This window comes from Canis lupus, chromosome 27 (assembly GCF_003254725.2).
Source record: "Canis lupus dingo isolate Sandy chromosome 27, ASM325472v2, whole genome shotgun sequence".
In the NCBI taxonomy this organism is placed as follows: Eukaryota; Metazoa; Chordata; class Mammalia; order Carnivora; family Canidae; genus Canis; species Canis lupus.
Genome location: NC_064269.1, coordinates 182533 through 201506, shown reverse-complemented (window position 1 = coordinate 201506; position 18974 = coordinate 182533). Strand labels below are relative to the sequence as shown.

General features: G+C 39.6%; 1 protein-coding gene across 4 annotated transcripts in view; it reads left to right on the top strand.

The window, feature by feature from the left end:
• The window catches only part of LOC112667130 (olfactory receptor 6C4-like), a 158681-nt gene that overhangs the window by 90973 nt on the left and 48734 nt on the right, over positions 1-18974 (top strand). The window lies entirely within an intron of this gene.

Sequence of the window (18974 nt, the reverse complement as noted above, 5' to 3'; positions counted from 1 at the left end):
GAATATTTGATAGTTTTTACTCTATTTTATGATTTTAAAAACAGTGAAATCAGAAAACTTCATCAATCTGTCAAATTACAGTTATAAAAACTGAATGAACACACATTCTAAAGTGGAATATGTAGACGTATTTTCTTTAAAATTAGGAAAAATACTAAAATAAAATAAAATAAAATTAGGAAAAAGACAAAATGTCCATTATCCCCAATGCAGTTCACCATTTTATTATACCTAGTAAGAGCAACGTGATAATAAATTTAAAGTTAAGGGATTAAGTGTAGGATTAAACTGTTTATTAAACATGATTATTTCCAAAGAAAAAATGAAAGAAGTGTTTATATAGATGTCTGGACTAACATAAAAAATCAATTTCATATCTCTAGACCAGTCATGAACAACTAAAATATTTAATTAAAAGCCTGCACCATTATATGTGTATCCAAGATTCTCAAGGGTTTAGCTAATTCAGCAAAAGATGTATAAGATCTCAATGTGGAAAATTATAAAATTCTTTGGATTATGCAATAGAAAAGCATCATTCAAAAATTACGAAGAAGAAAGAAAGGAAGAGTGATGTCAGAAGATGATGAAATAAGCCATCCCCTTTCCATATTCCTGAATGATAATTTGGCATCCATCCGTAGACAAAACTGCCTCCCTCATGGGAGGTTGGGATCCAGGTAGGAGACTGTGCAACCCTGGTGCAGCAGCCCAAGACCACAGAGAACTGTTTTGAGATCACAGGCCTATACCCAAGCAGCTTGACTTGACGAAGGGGTCCCAGCTACAGTGCTGGAATCAGATCCATACCCCTGAGGACTCAAATACAGCCCCTTTGACTTGGCCCTGTGACCAGTACCATATGGCAGGGCACTCAGAGGGAATCATGTCCATCCACGGGTTGATTAAGAGGCATGCAGACCGCCACTTGGCTGTGGACCCAAAGGAGCTGCCAAACCAGCTCAAGTCCCTCCCTGCCAGAGTCTGAGAGCCCCTGGAGATGAGCCCACCAAACTGGGTCAGACTGTAGATTCTGAGTAGTTCTGCAATAGGGTTCCAGCCTGCCCCAGGAGCAGTTCATCAATTGTCTTGCTGACACAGGGACTAAGCAGGAAACACTCCGTCTGCACCCTCAAAGATCCTGAAAGGGCCATATACTTGACTTAGCCCCTACAGCCACAGTGGCCAGCAGTCCTGCGGGTCCAGAAGACACTCCCCATTTAATCAGAAAGAAATGAAAACGTTAACCTTTGTCACCTGGCTAAGGTAGTGCTTATCAGGGTTTTCCTCTCTAGAGTGACTTTTTCTCTCTTTTCATACTGTTCTCTTGGAAAGCAAATCACTAAGTGTAGCTTCCTCTTAAGGAATGAGGAGTTAAGCTTTACCTCCTTGTGGGGGTGTGGACATAAATTATTTGGATTCTATATGTGATCCTCTTTGATAAAGTAAAGGCAACTGAAATAAAAATAATTATGAAGACCTTGGGATGGGAGGACACAGCTATGAGAGTTGATGTGATTCTAAGGCCACCTTAGGTTCAAAATAGGGAGACGTGACCTTCAGCTCTTTGTAGGAAGGAGCTGGAAAATATCACAGTGTTATTTGTCATTAACTACAAAGTGGAAGGTGGAGAGCAACGAGTTACAGCAAATCCCCCTGATGCATGTCCAAGTTATACGCAATTCCTGCGTTGTTTATCTCAGGACATGGCTTCTTGAAAGAGAAATTAATTTATAGTTTATTTAAGCCACATTAATTTTGTGATTAATGAGCTAACAACTTCCAAGAATTGCTTGCAAAGAAGCAATTTCAGCCTGGAACCTTCTGTAGGGAAGTCAAAGCTTTACTTCCCCCCATCTCTGGTTTTCATCTGGGACTCAAACAAAAAGACAGATTTACCAGAGAAAAAAAAAACATTTTATTAATGTGTGCAGTGCGCAACACATGGAAGAAACCTAAAATAAAAGAAACTTGAAAAAGCCGTTTGGAATTCCAGCTTATATAGCATCCTCAGAAACAACAGTAAATTTACAGAGAAATGGGCAGACAGAGGAAAGCAGTTTTGGGCTCCCACATGGCAAACTGAGAGAAGGTAAATATATGTCGTGAAACACTAATGGAGTAAGCTGTATTTGCAGATTTTTCTAGTGCCATCCCTGGGCTAATAAGAATCTATCTCCAGGGGGATCCCTGGGTGGCCCAGCAGTTCAGCGACGCCTTTGGCCCAGGGCATGACCCCGGGGTCCCGGGATCGAGTCCCACGTCGGGCTCCCTGCAGGGAGCCTGCTTCTCCCTCTGCCTGGGTCTCGGCCTCTCTCTGTGTGTCTCTCATGAATAAATAAATAAAATCTTAAAAAAAAATCTGTCTCCAGGAAAAGAATTAATTTCTTTAGGCAAAAAGAGAGAGCTTTTGCTGTGTTTGTTATTTCTTAATTGCCTTTACCTCAAAATACTTTTTGTGTGAAGGAGGCATATTTTGGGATGACATTCTGCTTCCCTTCCTTCCCCCACATGGTAATGCTTGACGATTGCTTCTCCCACACCACAGATTTGAAATTTATTTCCCAGGAAGTGTAAAGCAAAGGACTTCTAGATTTGAAGACAGCACAGAAAATGAGTGGGCTTCATACTCAAAGATCAAGCAATTTAAACTATATTCTAAACAAATGTGAGGTGTTTCAGGATTCCTCCCTCACTCGCATACCAGAATACTGGCCATCACACTGCTATCCATCCCTCAGCAATTCATATTTCCCAAAAGAGGGACTCAAATATACTGAAACCGAGAATTCACCAATAAATGATCTAGCCAGATTACAGTAAATTCTCAAAGCGATAAAAGAATCATGTTATCTAAAGAAAGGAAATGTGCATTTTAGACATTTTGCCTTTATCAAAGGTCTTCAATAAGCAATGTGCTGAATAAATGTGGAAAGATAAAGACACAAATGTATCAGATAAAAATATATGGAGGAAATGTACATGTAGCAGGGTCTCTTTTGCAACTTCTTTTTTTAAAGATTTATTTATTTATTCACGAGAGACAGAGACACAGGCAGAGGGAGAAGCAGGCTTCATGCAGGGATCCCGACATGGGACTCAAACCCGGGACCCCAGGGTCACACCCTGGGCCGAAGGCAGACGCTCAACCGCAGAGCCCCCAGGTGTCCCTCTTTTGCAACTTCTGAACTCTGTAACAAGAAAACAACCATAGATAAACGTGAATGAATCAGCTTGGCAGAGTTCCCACAAAACTTTATTGACACTGAAATGTGAGACATATGATTTTCTTATGTCGTAAAATATTCTTCTTTTGATTTTCTCCAATCATTCAAAATTATATATTTAAAAGTGAAAAATGTTGTTAGCTCACAGACATATAAAAACTTGTGGCTGGTCAGATTTGACCCAAGAGCTGTGTAGTCTGCTAAACAGTTATCTTTAGGGAAATTTAAAATGAGAAAATCAGATTTTATCGTACCTTCGCTTAGTACATTTTGAAACTTTTTCCAATTTAAATTCAACTTTCCAAAATGTAGTATAACACCCAGTGCTCATCCCATCCATGCCCTCAATGCCTGTCACCCAGTTACCCATCCTCCTGTTTTGAAACTTTTAATTTCTTTCTGTAGATTCAAGTTTTGGGTCTGTGTTATATTACCTCCATATGAAATACTTCCTTACACAATTTTTTAAAACTGGGAAATGGATTTTTAAGTTTTTATCTTAAACAGTCTTTCCCTTTATATCTGAAGGATGTTCTCATTGGATATAGAATTCTAAGTCTCTAGTTTCTTTTTCTTTTTTTTTTCCTCAGCAAATTAAAGATATTATTCTATTATTTCCTTGCTTGCATGGTTTCTTATGAGCACTTTTCTGTTTTCCTATTCTTCTTATCCTTATTTCTTTTATAGGTGCCCTCCCTTCACTTTTCTGGCTGCCTTCAAGCTTTTCTCTTTGTCTTTGGTCTTAAGTACTTTGAATATGGTATGTCCATGTGCAGTATTTTTTGGTATTTGTCCTGGTTGGTGTTCTCAAAACTTAGTGGATCTCTGGTTTGGTGTTTGTCACTTATTTTGGAAAACTTTTTGTGACCCAGGAGCCTTATTTATCAAAGTTACCTGCAAACCTATCTGTAACTCATCTGAGACTTCAATTACACGTGTGTTGTACTGTTTGATATTGTCCCACAGTTCTTGGATGTTCTGCTCTCTCTCTTTTAAAAATGTCTCTTTGCACTTCATTTTCAATAGTTTATATTGATTTATCTTCATGTTCATTCATGCCTGTAGTTTCGGGGAGATGTGTGAAGTATGCTAATGAGAATATCAAAGGCATTCTTCATCTAGGCTACTGTATTGAATTCTAGCATTTCCATTTTTTTTCTTAGAGTTCCCATTTTACCCCTAAAATTAAATTTGTGATCTTCCATGTTGTTTTTTTTTTAATTTCCATTACAGCCATTGACATATTATTCAAAGTTACTTTAAAGTCCCTGCCAAAGAGGGGTGCCTGGGAGCACAGTTGGTTAGGCCTCCAACTCTTAGTTTCAGATCAGGTCCTGATATCAGGGTTGGGAGATGGAGCCTTGTGTCAGGCTCAGAGTGGAGCCTGCTTAAGATGCTCTCTTTCCTTTTGCCTTTCCCCTGCTATGTGCTTTCTCTAAAATAAGTAAAATCTTTTAAATAAATAAACAACAAATAAATGCTCTGCTAGAAAGTTACAGATAAGTTGAAAAAATAGTAAAAAAAAGAGTTTCCTTAAAAATCCCTGCTTTCCATAATGTTAATGTTTTACATAATCATGGAACAATTATCAAGAATAGAAAATTAAATAGTATCTTGACTAACCCCTATGACTAAAAACAAAAGGTCATAAAAAGTGTTGTAATCCAGTAGGGAAAAGTGTTCTTCACAATTTCGTTTTTAATTCAAAAATATTTGACTCATACTATTTTCATTATTGTGGAGCTCTAAACACGTTTAATAGTTTTTGACCAGTGGTTTACTTGGTAACAGATAAAACATTTTATAAGTACGAAGGAACTGTTGTCCATGGCTTAGAAGCTCAAGGGGACGCTATCCATCACCAACAGTGATGAACAGTAGACTCCTGAGAAGCCAGATTTCATGCTGCACTTAAGCTGTACCTGGTACTTGGTCTCAATGCTCTGCTACAGTGAGACCTTTGCCAAGTTGCTGCAGTCTGAAGACCTGAGTGAGCATAAGCTCAATCAAGGTTGATGGCATTAGTATGTCCTTCTAGAATCTTCTTGCAAAGGTCTGTTTTCATCTCCATTTTTTTGTGGTGGAGTAGATTTCTGCATCTGCATGTACAGCTGCTCCACCCAGGGCCACCGTGCCTGCCTCCTGGTGAAGGGGAGAAGCCCCTATCTGTTGATGGGAATGCAGTGACCAGACATGGCTAAGAAACTTTCTGGAGGAGATGAAAGCAAGGCTGGCCAAGTGCTGAGCCTGGCCTACAACCTCTTGGGGACAGGGCGCATGACCTGGGCCCACCATGGCCCACCATTCAGAAGGCAAAGTGAAACTTTGCATTGGTTTTTCTTTTCATTTTTACTTTTTTTTTATAAATTTATTTTTTATTGGTGTTCAATTTGTCAACATATAGAATAACACCCTGTGCTCATCCCATCAAGTGCCCACCTTAAAACTAAAAGACAACCTACAGGATGGGAGAAGATATTTGCAAATGACATATCTGATAAAGGGCTAGTTTCCAAGATCTATAAAGAACTTATTAAACTCAACAGCAAAGAGACAAACACTCCAATCATGAAATGGGCAAAAGACATGAACAGAAATCTCACAGAGGAAGACACAGACATGGCCAACAAGCACAGGAGAAAATGCTCCACATCACTGGCCATCAGGGAAATACAAATCAAAACCACAATGAGAGCCCACCTCACACCAGTGAGAATGGGGAAAATTAACAAGACAGGAAACCACAAATGTTGGGGAGGATGTGGAGAAAGGGGAACTGTCTTGCACTGTTGGTGGGAATGTGACCTGGTGCAGCCACTCCTGGAAAACTGTGTGGAGGTTCCTCAAAGAGTTAAAAATAGATCTGCCCTACGACCCAGAAATTGCACTGCTAGGGATTCACCCCAAAGATACAGATGCAGTGAAATGCCGGGACACTGCACCCAGATGTTCATTTTTTTAAAATTTTTATTTATTTATGATAGTTACAGAGAGAGAGAGAGAGAGAGGCAGAGACATAGGCAGAGGGAGAAGCAGGCTCCATGCATCGGGAGCCCGACGTGGGATTCGATCCCGGGTCTCCAGGATCGCGCCCTGGGCCAAAGGCAGGCGCCAAACCGCTGCACCACCCAGGGATCCCCAGATGTTCATTTTTACTTTGACTCTTTCCACCTGCTTTGGCAAGAAGCCCTGATGCAGCCCCCAACCAGCAGGGGCTCTGGTACTAGGCCGGCTGCCTGAGGAGCAAGCATAACCAGTGTCCAGGCTGAGGGCACTTAGTGGACAGCACAGGGTGGTGTGTCCATCTTCTGTAAGGCCACCCGAGTCCCACAGGTACCCCAGATACCCTGTCTGTGGGGACCTGCTCATCGCAGAGACACTCCCCTTTACTCTCACAGCCGTGGGTCAGGACACCTGATGGCCAAAGGGTAATGCAGGATGCTGTCCATTATGTTCCCTGCATCCCACCTGTGTGTTCATGCGCTGGGTGAAGGCTGCCACCCAGGGTGGGGGTCCAGTCAGGATCCCTAATGGAGCAGGACCTGGGCCTTATTGGTTTACATTTTCTCTCCTATTCAGTGAAATGGGTCTTGATTAGCATTGTTTGGTGAGTGGTGAGACTGTTTGGGATTCCAGGTCCCTCTTATGGCTGATTGCTCCATGGGGTTTGTCCCACGCTGCGCCCACAGCTGCCAGGTAGGCCCAGCCCAGGGGTGACCCTCGACCCTGGAAGGCACCTCACGTGCTGGGCAAGGGGACTCCAGACCATTCCCATAAGATGCTCTTCCTCAGAGATGATGGTCCTCAATAACGCGGTAATTTCTTTTTGATGAACCCTGTCTCTTTAGCATGTAATCTATTAGAGAATCCTGTGCTTGACAGGATGAGCACTGGGTGTTATTCTGTATGTTGGCAAATTGAACACCAATAAAAAATAAATTTATTATTAAAATGAAGAAGAAAGAAGAAAGAGAAAAGAAAGAAAGAAGAAAGAAAGAAAAGAAAGAAAGAAAGAAAGAAAGAAAGAAAAGAAAGAAAGAAGAAAGAGAGAAATAAAGAAAGAAAGAAAGAAAAAAAGAAAGAAGAAAGAAAGAAAGAAAGAAAGAAGAAAGAAAGAGAAAGAAGAAAGAAGAAAGAAAGAAAGAGAAAGAAAGAAGAAAGAAAGAAAGGAAAGGAAGAAAGGAAGAAAGAAAAGAAAGAAAGAAGAAAGAAAGAAAGAAAGAAAGAAAGAAAGAAAGAAAGAAAGAAAGAAAGAAAGAAAGAAAGAATCCTGTGCAGTGATTCCAGAACCTCAAAAATGTACGATGTTATATAAGGATTGATTTGCTATCGACAATTCTGGATAAAAGAGAGAGAGAGACATGTTACACTGTTCTAATGATTTTATGTCAAGATGCTTGTAATAAGCTTGTAAAACAAACAAATATGAGGGAACTGTCAAGGAGCTTTTCTAGTTTTTGGCTATTTTCAGAGAATGTTATCTGCATGATATGTATTTCTAATTGTGATGAATCTAACTTGATTGCCTAATTTATGTTTGTTTGTTTTGTAATCATTCCTCATGTGCTGAAGAAGAAACTATTCTTTTTGTTTTGGGGATACACACACATTATACATGTGCTATTTATATATGTCTAATTATATATCTTGTTACTTGCACTTTTTACATTTTTTCTCATTTCTTGTCTGCTTTATTTTTTTTAATATTTAGTGAGATATGTGATCATCTATTATGATAGTGAACTTGGCAATTTGTTCCTGTAATATGTTTTCTATATAGAAGCTATTTTATTAATTAATTACAGTTTAAGAATAGTTTCATTTAGTTCTAAATTTCATTTTTATCAAGATAAGAATATTTCTATCTAATAATGTTCTTATTACACTGGCATCTTTATGCATTTTATTTTTTATTTAATTTTTAGATTAAAAAATTAGTTATTTAAGAGAGAGAAAATGCACTGGCAGGAGTGAGGGGAGGGGCAGAGGGAGAAGCAGAATCCCTGCTGAACAGGGAGCCCCATATGGTGCTCAATCCCAGGGCCTCTGAGATCGTGACACCAGCCGAAGGCAGACGCTTCACCAACTGAGCCACCCAGGTGCCCCCTTATCTATGCATTTTAAATAAATCTGAAGTTGACAAAATGTTTTATACAGACCCCAGAAAGGTCGGAGAGTTCCATAGCTCTTCATCTTTGCCAATGCTTATTTATCTTCTTGCTATTAGCCAGTCTACTCTGTGGAAAGTGAGATTACAGAATGATTTTAACTTTAATTTCCATACTAATAATGTCAAATTAATGTGTTTCCACGAACTCATTGGCCATTAGTAGTCAAATAAATGCATGTTCTTTCGTTCATTTTTATGGTGATATGTTTGTCTTTTAATTTTTAAGTTATAGTCAGGATAAAAGTCTCGTGTCAAGATGCATGAATCATAGACATTTTCTCTTAACCCATATTTTGCCTTTTCATATCAAACATGATGTCCTTTAAAGGACACATATTTTAGATTTTGATGAAGTCAAATTTATCATTTAAAAAAATAATTAGTGTTTCTTTTGTCCTTTCCCAGGGATCCTTAACTTCTCCATGTTTTCAAAGATATGCTGTATTTTCTTCTATAAGTTTAATAGTTTTGGTTTTATGGTTAGGTCTGTGATCCTCTTGAAGTCAATTAGGGTGCATAGCATATGGTGGGATCCAGGACATTTTATTTGTTTTTTTTTATGGCTAATTGTTCCTGCACCAGTTGTTAAAAAGAATTCTCTTTGTCCAGTGAATTCTTCCTTGTCAAAAATCAATAAATCATACATGTACAGTCTTTCTGAACTCTCTTTTCTGCTGTTCTTATATACTCTTATGCCAATACAACAGTTTTCTGATTGCTATAGTGTTATACTAAGTCTTGAAACCAGTGTAATTCCTCCAACTTTTTCTTTAAAATAATTATTTTGACTATTCTGTATTCTTTGGCTTTTCATGAAAATAATAGAATCAGCTTTTCAACTTTTACAAGATATGACTGGAATTTTAATTCAAATGGTATTAACTTTATAGTTCATTTTGGGGGAACTCAATATCTTAATAATCTTAATTCATTAGCATAGTAAATCTATTTATTATTATTATTATAATAATTTAATAATAATTTATTATTATTATAATTTCAAAAAGGAGATTTCAGTGCATGTTTCGGTAAATTTACTGTAGGCTTTTAAAAAAGATAAATAAATCTTTCAATGCTCTCTACTAGATAGTGTTTTTAGTGCTGTTATTCAGTTGTTCATTGCTTATAGTAAAAATGCATGCTCTAAAAAAATTAAATGAGTGTCTTGCAATCTTGGTAACTTAGAAATTTTCTTTTTTGTATACACCTTGAAATTCTAAAACATTTTGTGTTGAGATAGAATATACATATAATAAAATTCACCAATTTTAAGCATACAATTTAATGGGTTATATATATGTATACATTCATTAAACCATCATTAAATCAATGTGGGGGGCACCTGGGTGGCTCGGTCAGTTGAGCGTCGGACCCTTGGTTTCAGCTGAGGTTATGTCTCAGGATGCTGGGATCAAACCCCATGTTGGGCTCTGCACTCAGTGGGGAGTCTGCTTAAGGGTCTGCCCCTGTCCCTCTGTCCCTACCTCCCTCTCAAACAAATAAATAAATCATTAAATCATGACATAAGAGTGCCTGGGTGGCTCAGTTAAGCATCCACCTTTGACTCGGGTCATAATCTTTGGATCCCTGCTTAGAGGGAGGGGGGATCTCCTTCTCCCTCTCCCTCTACCCTCCTCCCTGCTCATGCTCCCTCTCCCTCTTTCTCTCTCTCTCCCAAATAAAAATCTTAAAAAAAATAAAAAACCAAATCATGATAGAGAATACTTCCATATTCCAAAAAAATTTTCATACACCTTCACAATCAATCCCCTTATTTCATCCTTCGCCTCTACAAACCACTGACAGCTCTGTCATTATATTTATACATTTTCTAGAACTGCATACAAATGGAATCATGTGATACTTTTTGTAATAACATCTTTCTCTTAGCATAATGCTTTGGAGATTTTTGTATGTTAATAAAATGTTAATATCAGCAGCTTGCTTTTTTCATTGCTAAGTAGTATTTTATTACATAGATGTACTGTGATTTGTTTACCCACTTACTGAATTATTGAATCTGAATTTGATTTACTTTCTTTAGCATTTATGGAAAAAGCTGCTATGAACAATTGTATGCATAACTTTGCGGTGGCATATATTTTCATTTCCCTTAATAAAATATTTGGGATGAGATTACTGATTTAGTATGTTTTTTTAATGATACTCCACACTGGCTATATATTTGCATTACCACCAGCAATATGTGAAAATTCAAGTGGCTCCAAATCCTTAACAACACTTGGTATTCTCAGTGTTTTTAACTTTAGTCATTCTAGTGGATATGTATGGACTTAACTAACATTACCCTGGTGATTCGTGATATTAGGGATCTTTTCATTTGATTGCTTAACATTCATATATCTTGTCTGGCAATGTTTCTGTTAAAGTTTTTGTCTATGGGGTTCTTTGTTTTTTTGGTTTCGGTTTTGGTTTTGATTTTGGTTTTTTGTTTTGTTTTGCTTTGCTTTGTCTTTTTTTTTTTTTTTGCCTTTATTCGTTGAATTGTAAAAGTTCTTTTTAATATGTTGTAGATCACTTTTAATAGATAAATGTTTTTCAAGTATTTTCTCCCAACCCATAGCTAGCCTTCTTCTCCTACCCCCCAGCTTTTGGCCTTTACCAAAAGATACTTTCTATCTCTATGGTTTTAGTTTTTTAGTTTTTTTTTTAAAGATTTTATTTATTTACTCATGATAGATGCAGAGAGAAGTAGAGACACAGGCAGAGGGAGAAGCAGGCTCCATGCAGGGAACCAGATGTGGGACTCGGTCTGAGACTCTGGGATCACGCCCTGGGCCTAAGGCAGATGCTCAACTGCTGAGCCACCCGGGCGTCCCTATATTTATGGTTGTGACAATTTTAACTACTTAATGTGAGTGGAATCATACAGGATTTGTCTTTTTGTCTGGTGACTGCTTATGTCACTTAGCAAAATGCCTTCCAAGTTAATGTATGTTGTAACATGTCAAAATTTCCTTCCTTTGTGGGACTGAATAATATTCCTCTGTATGTATGTATCATATCTTGCTTATCCATTCCTCCAGTGATATGCACTTTGATAGCTTCCATGTTTTAACTATTGTGAATTATGTTGCTAAGAACGTAGATGTACAAATATCACCTTGAGATCCTGCTTTTAATTCTTTTGAGGATATACCTAGAAGTGAAATTGCTGGATCATATGGTAGTTCTATTTTTGATTTTTTTTTAAGAACCCACTATGCAGATCTTCCTCCACTATGTTGGGGTTACATTCTGATAAACCCGTCATAACTTGAAAATAATAGAAGTTGAAAATGCATTTAATATACTTAATCTACTGAACATCATAGCTTAGCCCAGCCTACCTTAAGTGTGCTCAAAAGACTTAGCCTCTGATTGGTCATAATAATAGAACACAGAGCCTATTTTATAATAAAGTGTTGAATATCTCATGTAATTTATTGAATATTGTACTGAAAGTGAAAAACAGAATGTTTGTCTGGGTGCAGCACTTATTGATGGATTACCTTCAGGATCATGTGGCTGACTGGGGGCAGCAGCTCCCTGCTGTTGCCCAGCGTCAGGAGAGAGGATCATACCACGTCACCCTCACCTGGGAAAAGATGAACATTTAGAGTGCAGTTTTTACTGAATGCATATTGTTGTTGCATGATGGCAAACTCAAAACATAGTAAGTTGAACCATCATAAATTGGGGAACATCTGTGTATACTGTTTTCACAGCTGTACCGCCTTACATTCCCATCAAAAGTGTACAAGGTTCCAATTTCTCCACATCCTCAACCAACACTTCCTTTCTTCTAAAATAATAACCATCATAATGGCTGTGATGGGATATCTCAGTAGGGTTGATATATTTTTCCCTAAAGATTAGTGCTACTAGGGGCAAGATGGCTGAAGAGTAGGGTCCCCAAATCACCTGTCTCCACCAAATTACCTAGAAAACCTTCAAATCATCCTGAAAATCTATGAATTCGGCCTGAGAATTAAAGAGAGAACACCTGGAATGCTACAGTGAGACGAGTTCACGCTTCTATCAAGGTAGGAAGACGGGGAAAAAGAAATAAAGAAACAAAAGGCCTCCAAGGGGGAGGGGCCCCTCGAGGAGCCGGGCTGAGGTCGGAGCTAGTGTCCCCAGGACAGGAGAGCCCCGTCCCGGAGGAGCAGGAGCTGCACCAACCTTCCCAGCGGAAAGAGGCTCACAGGGAGTTGGAGCAGGACCCAGGAGGGCGGGGATGGCCTCGGGCTCCCGGGGACACTAACAGGCACCTGCGCCCTGGGAGAGTGCGCCGAGCTCCCTAAGGGCTGCAGCGCGCACGGCGGGACCTGGAGCAGCTCGGGTGGGGCTCAGGGGCGGCTCCGCGGAGGGGGCTGCGGGGCGGGAGCAGCTCGGAGGGCTCGGGGGAGGCTCCGTGGAGGGGGCTGCAGGGCGGGAGCGTGAATCCAACAGCGCAGGCCCCGGAGCACAGGGCGCCGGGACACAGCCCTGGATCTGGCCTCCCCCGGGACAGGCAGAGGCCGGGAGGGCCCAGGACAGCAAGGACGCTCCTGCCCCGAGCTGAGCAGATCAGCGGCCCCGCCCCGGAGCCTCCAGGCCCTGCAGACCGAGAGCTCTGGAGCTACTGCGGGAGCTGACTCCAGGGCTGCAGAGCTGGCCACCACCACTGCGGTTGTTCCTCCTGGGGCCTCACGGGGTAAACAACCCCCACTGAGCCCTGCACCAGGCAGGGGCAGAGCAGCTCCCCCAAGTGGTAACACCTGAAAATCAGCACAACAAGCCCCTCCCCCAGAAGACCAGCTAGACGGACCAGTTCCAGGGGAAGTCAAGGGACTTCAAGTATACAGAATCAGAAGATACTCCGCAGTGTTTTTTTCTTCTTCTTCTTCTTTTTTTTTTTCTCTTTCTTTTTGATTTCTGATTGCTTCCCCCACCCTTTTTTTCACCTTTCATTCTTTTTCTTTCTCTTTTTCTTCACTTTTTCCCTTTTTTCTTTTTTCTTTTTCTCTTTACTTTCCTTCTCTCTCTCTCTTTTTCTCCTTTTCCCAATACAACTTGTTTTTGGCCACTCTGCACTGAGCAAAATGACTAGAAGGAAAACCTCACCTCAAAAGAAAGAATCAGAAACAGTCCACCCTCCCACAGAATTACAAAATCTGGATTACAATTCAATGTCAGAAAGCCAGTTCAGAAGCACTATTATACAGCTACTGGTGGCTCTAGAAAAAAGCATAAAGGACTCAAGAGACTTCATGACTGCAGAATTTAGATCCAATCAGGCAGAAATTAAAAATCAATTGAATGAGATGCAATCCAAACTAGAAGTCCTAACGACGAGGGTTAACAAGGTGGAAGAATGAGTGAGTGACATAGAAGACAAGTTGATGCCAAAGAGGGAAACTGAGGAAAAAAAGAGACAGACAATTAAAAGACCATGAAGACAGATTAAGGGAAATAAACGACGGCCTGAGGAAGAAAAACCTACGTTTAATTGGGGTTCCCAAGGGCGCCGAAAGAGACAGAGGGCCAGAATACATATTTGAACAAATCCTAGCTAAAAACTTTCCTAATCTGGGAAGGGAAACAGGCATTCAGATCCAGGAAATAGAGAGATCCCCCCCTAAAATCAATAAAAACCCTTCAACACCTCCACATTTAATAGTGAAACTTGCAAATTCCAAAGATAAAGAGAAGATCCTTAAAGCAGCAAGAGATAAGATATCACTAACATTTATGGAGAGAAGTATTAGGGTAACAGCAGACCTCTCCACAGAGACCTGGCAGGCCAGAAAGGGCTGGCAGGATATATTCAGGGTCCTAAATGAGAAGAACATGCAACCAAGAATACTTTATCCAGCAAGGCTCTCATTCAAAATGGAAGGAGAGATAAAGAGCTTCCAAGACAGGCAGGAACTGAAAGAATATGTGACCTCCAAACCAGCTCTGCAAGAAATTTTAAGGGGGACTCTTAAAATTCCCCTTTAAGAAGAAGTTCAGTGGAACAATCCACAAAAAGAAGGACTGAATAGATATCATGATGACACTAAACTCATATCTCATAATAGTAACTCTGATCGTGAACGGGCTTAATGACCCCATCAAAAGGCGCAGGGTTTCAGACTGGATAAAAAAGCAGGACCCATCTATTTGCTGTCTACAAGAGACGCATTTTAGACAGAAGGACACCTACAGCCTGAAAATGAAAGGTTGTAGAACCATTTACCATTCAAATGGTCCTCAAAAGAAAGCAAGGGTAGCCATACTTATATCAGATAAACTAAAATTTACCCCGAAAACTGTAGTGAGAGATGAAGAGGGACACTATATCATACTTAAAGGATCTATCCAGCAAGAGGACTTAACAATCCTCAATATATACGCCCCGAATGTGGGAGTTGCCAAATATATAAATCAATTAATAACCAAAGTGAAGAAATACTTAGATAATAATACACTTATACTTGGTGACTTCAATCTAGCTCTTTCTATACTCGATAGGTCTTCTAAGCACAACATCTCCAAAGAAACGAGAGCTTTAAATGATACACTGGACCAGATGGATTTCACAGATATCTATAGAACTTTACATCCAAACTCTACTGTATACATATTCTTCTCAAATGCACATGGAACTTTCTCCAGAATAGACCACATACTGGGTAACAAATCGGGTCTGAACTGATACCAAAAGATTGGGATCGTCCCCTGCATATTCTCAGACCATAATGCCTTGAAATTAGAACTAAATCACAACAAGAAGTTTGGAAGGACCTCAAACATGTGGAGGTTAAGGACCATCCTGCTAAAAGATGAAAGGGTCAACCAGGAAATTAAGGAAGAATTAAAGAGATTCATGGAAACTAATGAGAATGAAGATACAAACGTTCAAAATCTTTGGCATGCAGCAAAAGCAGTCCTAAGGGGGAAATACATCGCAATACATGCATCCATTCAAAAACTGGAAAGAACTCAAATACAAAAGCTAACCTTACACATAAAGGAGCTAGAGAAAAAACAGCAAATAGATCCTACACCCAGGAGAAGAAGAGAGTTAATAAAGATTCGAGCAGAACTCAATGAAATCGAGACCAGAAGAACTGTGGAACAGATCAACAGAACCAGGAGTTGGTTCTTACAAAGAATTAATAAGATAGATAAACCATTAGCCAGCCTTATTAAAAAGAAGAGAGAGAAGACTCAAATTAATAAAATCATGAATGAGAAAGGAGAGCTCACTACCAACAACAAGGAAATACAAACGATTTTAAAAACATGTTATGAACAGCTATACGCCAATAAATTAGGCAATCTAGAAGAAATGGACGCATTCCTGGAAAGCCACAAACTACCAAAACTGGAACTAGAAAAGAAATAGAAAAGAAAGAAATAGAAAACCTGAACAGGCCAATAACCAGGGAGGAAATTGAAGCAGTCACCAAAAACCTCTCAAGACACAAGAGTCCAGGGCCAGATGGCTTCCCAGAGGAATTCTATCAAACGTTTAAAGAGGAAACCATACCTATTCTCCTAAAGCTGTTTGGAAAGATAGAAAGAGATGGAGTACTTCCAAATTCGTTCTATGAGGCCAGCATTACCTTAATTACAAAACCAGACAAAGACCCAACTAAAAAGGAGAATTACAGGCCAATATCCCTGATGAACATGGATGCAAAAATTCTCAACAAGATACTGGCCAATAGGATCCAACAATACATTAAGAAAATTATTCACCATGACCAAGTAGGATTTATCCCCGGGACACAAGGCTGGTTCAACACCCATAAAACAATCAATGTGATTCATCATATCAGCAAGAGAAAAACCAAGAACCATATGATCCTCTCATTAGATGCAGAGAAAGCATTTGACAAAATACAGCATCCATTTCTGATCAAAACTCTTCAGAGTATAAGGATAGAGGGAACATTCCTCAACATCTTAAAAGCCATTTACGAAAAGCCCACAGCAAATATCATTCTCAATGGGGAAGCACTGGGAGCCTTTCCCCTAAGATCAGGAACACGACAGGGATGTCCACTCTCACCACTGCTGTTCAACATAGTACTGGAAGTCCTAGCCTCAGCAATCAGACAACAAAAAGACATTAAAGGCATTCAAATTGGCAAAGAAGAAGTCAAACTCTCCCTCTTCGCCGATGACATGATACTCTACATATTAAACCCAAAAGTCTCCTCCCCAAGATTGCTAGAACTCATACGGCAATTTGGTAGCATGGCAGGATATAAAATCAATGCCCAGAAATCAGTGGCATTTCTATACACTAACAATGAGACTGAAGAAAGAGAAATTAAGGAGTCAATCCCATTTACAATTGCACCCAAAAGCATAAGATACCTAGGAATAAACCTAACCAAGGAGGTAAAGGATCTATACTCTAAAAACTACAGAACACTTCTGAAAGAAATTGAGGAAGACACAAAGAGATGGAAAAATATTCCATGCTCATGGATTGGCAGAATTAATATTGTGAAAATGTCAATGTTACCCAGGGCAATATACACGTTTAATGCAATCCCTATCAAAATACCATGGACTTTCTTCAGAGAGTTAGAACAAATTATTTTAAGATTTGTGTGGAATCAGAAAAGACCCTGAATAGCCAGGGGAATTTTAAAAAAGAAAACCATATCTGGGGGCATCACAATGCCAGATTTCAGGATGTACTACAAAGCTGTGGTCATCAAGACAGTGTGGTACTGGCACAAAAACAGACACATAGATCAGTGGAACAGAATAGAGAATCCAGAAGTGGACCCTCAACTTTATGGTCAACTAATATTTGACAAAGGAGGAAAGACTATCCACTGGAAAAAAGTCTCTTCAATAAATGGTGCTGGGAAAATTGGACATCCACATGCAGAAGAACGAAACTAGACCACTGCCTTGCACCATACACAAAGATAAACTCAAAATGGATGAAAGATCTAAATGTGAGACAAGAGTCCTTCAAAATCCTACAGAAGAACACAGGCAACACCCTTTTTGAACTCGGCCACAGTAACTTCTTGCAAGATACATCCATGAAGGCAAAAGAAACAAAAGCAAAAATGAACTATTGGGACTTCATCAAGATAAGAAGCTTTTGCACAGCAAAGGATACAGTCTACAAAACTAAAAGACAACCTACAGAATGGGAGAGGATATTGGCAAATGACGTATCAGATAAAGGGCTAGTTCCCAAGATCTATAAAGAACTTCTTAAACTCAACAGCAAGGAAACAAACAATCCAATCATGAAATGGGCAAAAGACATGAAGAGAAATCTCACAGAGGAAGACATAGACATGGCCAACAAGCACATGAGAAAATGCTCCACATCACTTGCCATCAGGGAAATACAAATCAAAACCACGATGAGATCCCACCTCACACCAGTGAGAATGGGGAAAATTAACAAGGCAGGAAACCACAAATGTTGGAGAGGATGTGGAGAAAGGGGAACCCTCTTAAACTGGTGGTGGGAATGTGAACTGGTGCAGCCACTCTGGAAAACTGTGTGGAGGTTCCTCAAAGAGTTAAAAATAGACCTGCCCTACGACCCAGCAATTGCACTGTTGGGGATTTACCCCAAAGATACAGATGCAGTGAAACGCAAGGACACCTGCATCCTGAAGTTTCTAGCAGCAATGTCCACAATAGCCAAACTGTGGAAGGAGCCTCAGTGTCCATCGAAAGATGAATGGATAAAGAAGATGTGGTCTACGTATACAATGGAATATTCCTCAGCCATTAGAAACGACAAATACCCACCATTTGCTTCAACGTGGATGGAATTGGAGGGTATTATGCTGAGTGAAGTATGTCAATCGGAGAAGGAAACATTATATGTTCTCATTCATTTGGGGAATATAAATAATAGTGAAAGGGAATATAAGGGAAGGGAGAAGAAATGTGTGGGAAATATCAGAAAGGGAGACAGAACATAATGACTCCTAACTCTGGGAAACGAACTAGGGGTGGTAGAAGGGGAGGAGGGCGGGGGGTGGGAGTGAATGGGTGATGGGCACTGGGGGTTATTTTGTATGTTGTTAAATTGAACACCAGTAAAAAATAAATTTTAAAAAAATAGAAAAAAAATGTTAAAAGTGGCAAAAAAAAAAGATTAGCGCTACTGAGCATCTATTCATGTGATTCTCATTTGCATATTATCATTTGTATATGTCTTTGAACTCTTTGCCCATTTTTGAGGCATGTTTTTTGCTTTTGTTGTTGAATTTTAGGAGTTCTCTTTATAATCTGAGTACTAATCACTTATCAGATATGTAATTGGGTTTTTTTAATATTTTATTTATTTCTTCATGAGAGACACACAGAGAGAGACAGAGGCAGAGACATAGGCTGAGGGAGAAGCAGGCTCCATGCAGGGAGCCCGATGCGGGACTTGATCCCGGGACCCCAGGATCAGGCCCTGCGCTGAAGGCAGCGCTAAACCACTGAGCCACCGGGCTGCCCTGTAATTTGAAAATTTATTCAGCCACTTGGGGAACTGCCTTTTTATTCTGCTGATAATGTTTTTTGAAGCAAAAGATTTAAAAATTTTTATAAAGGTCATT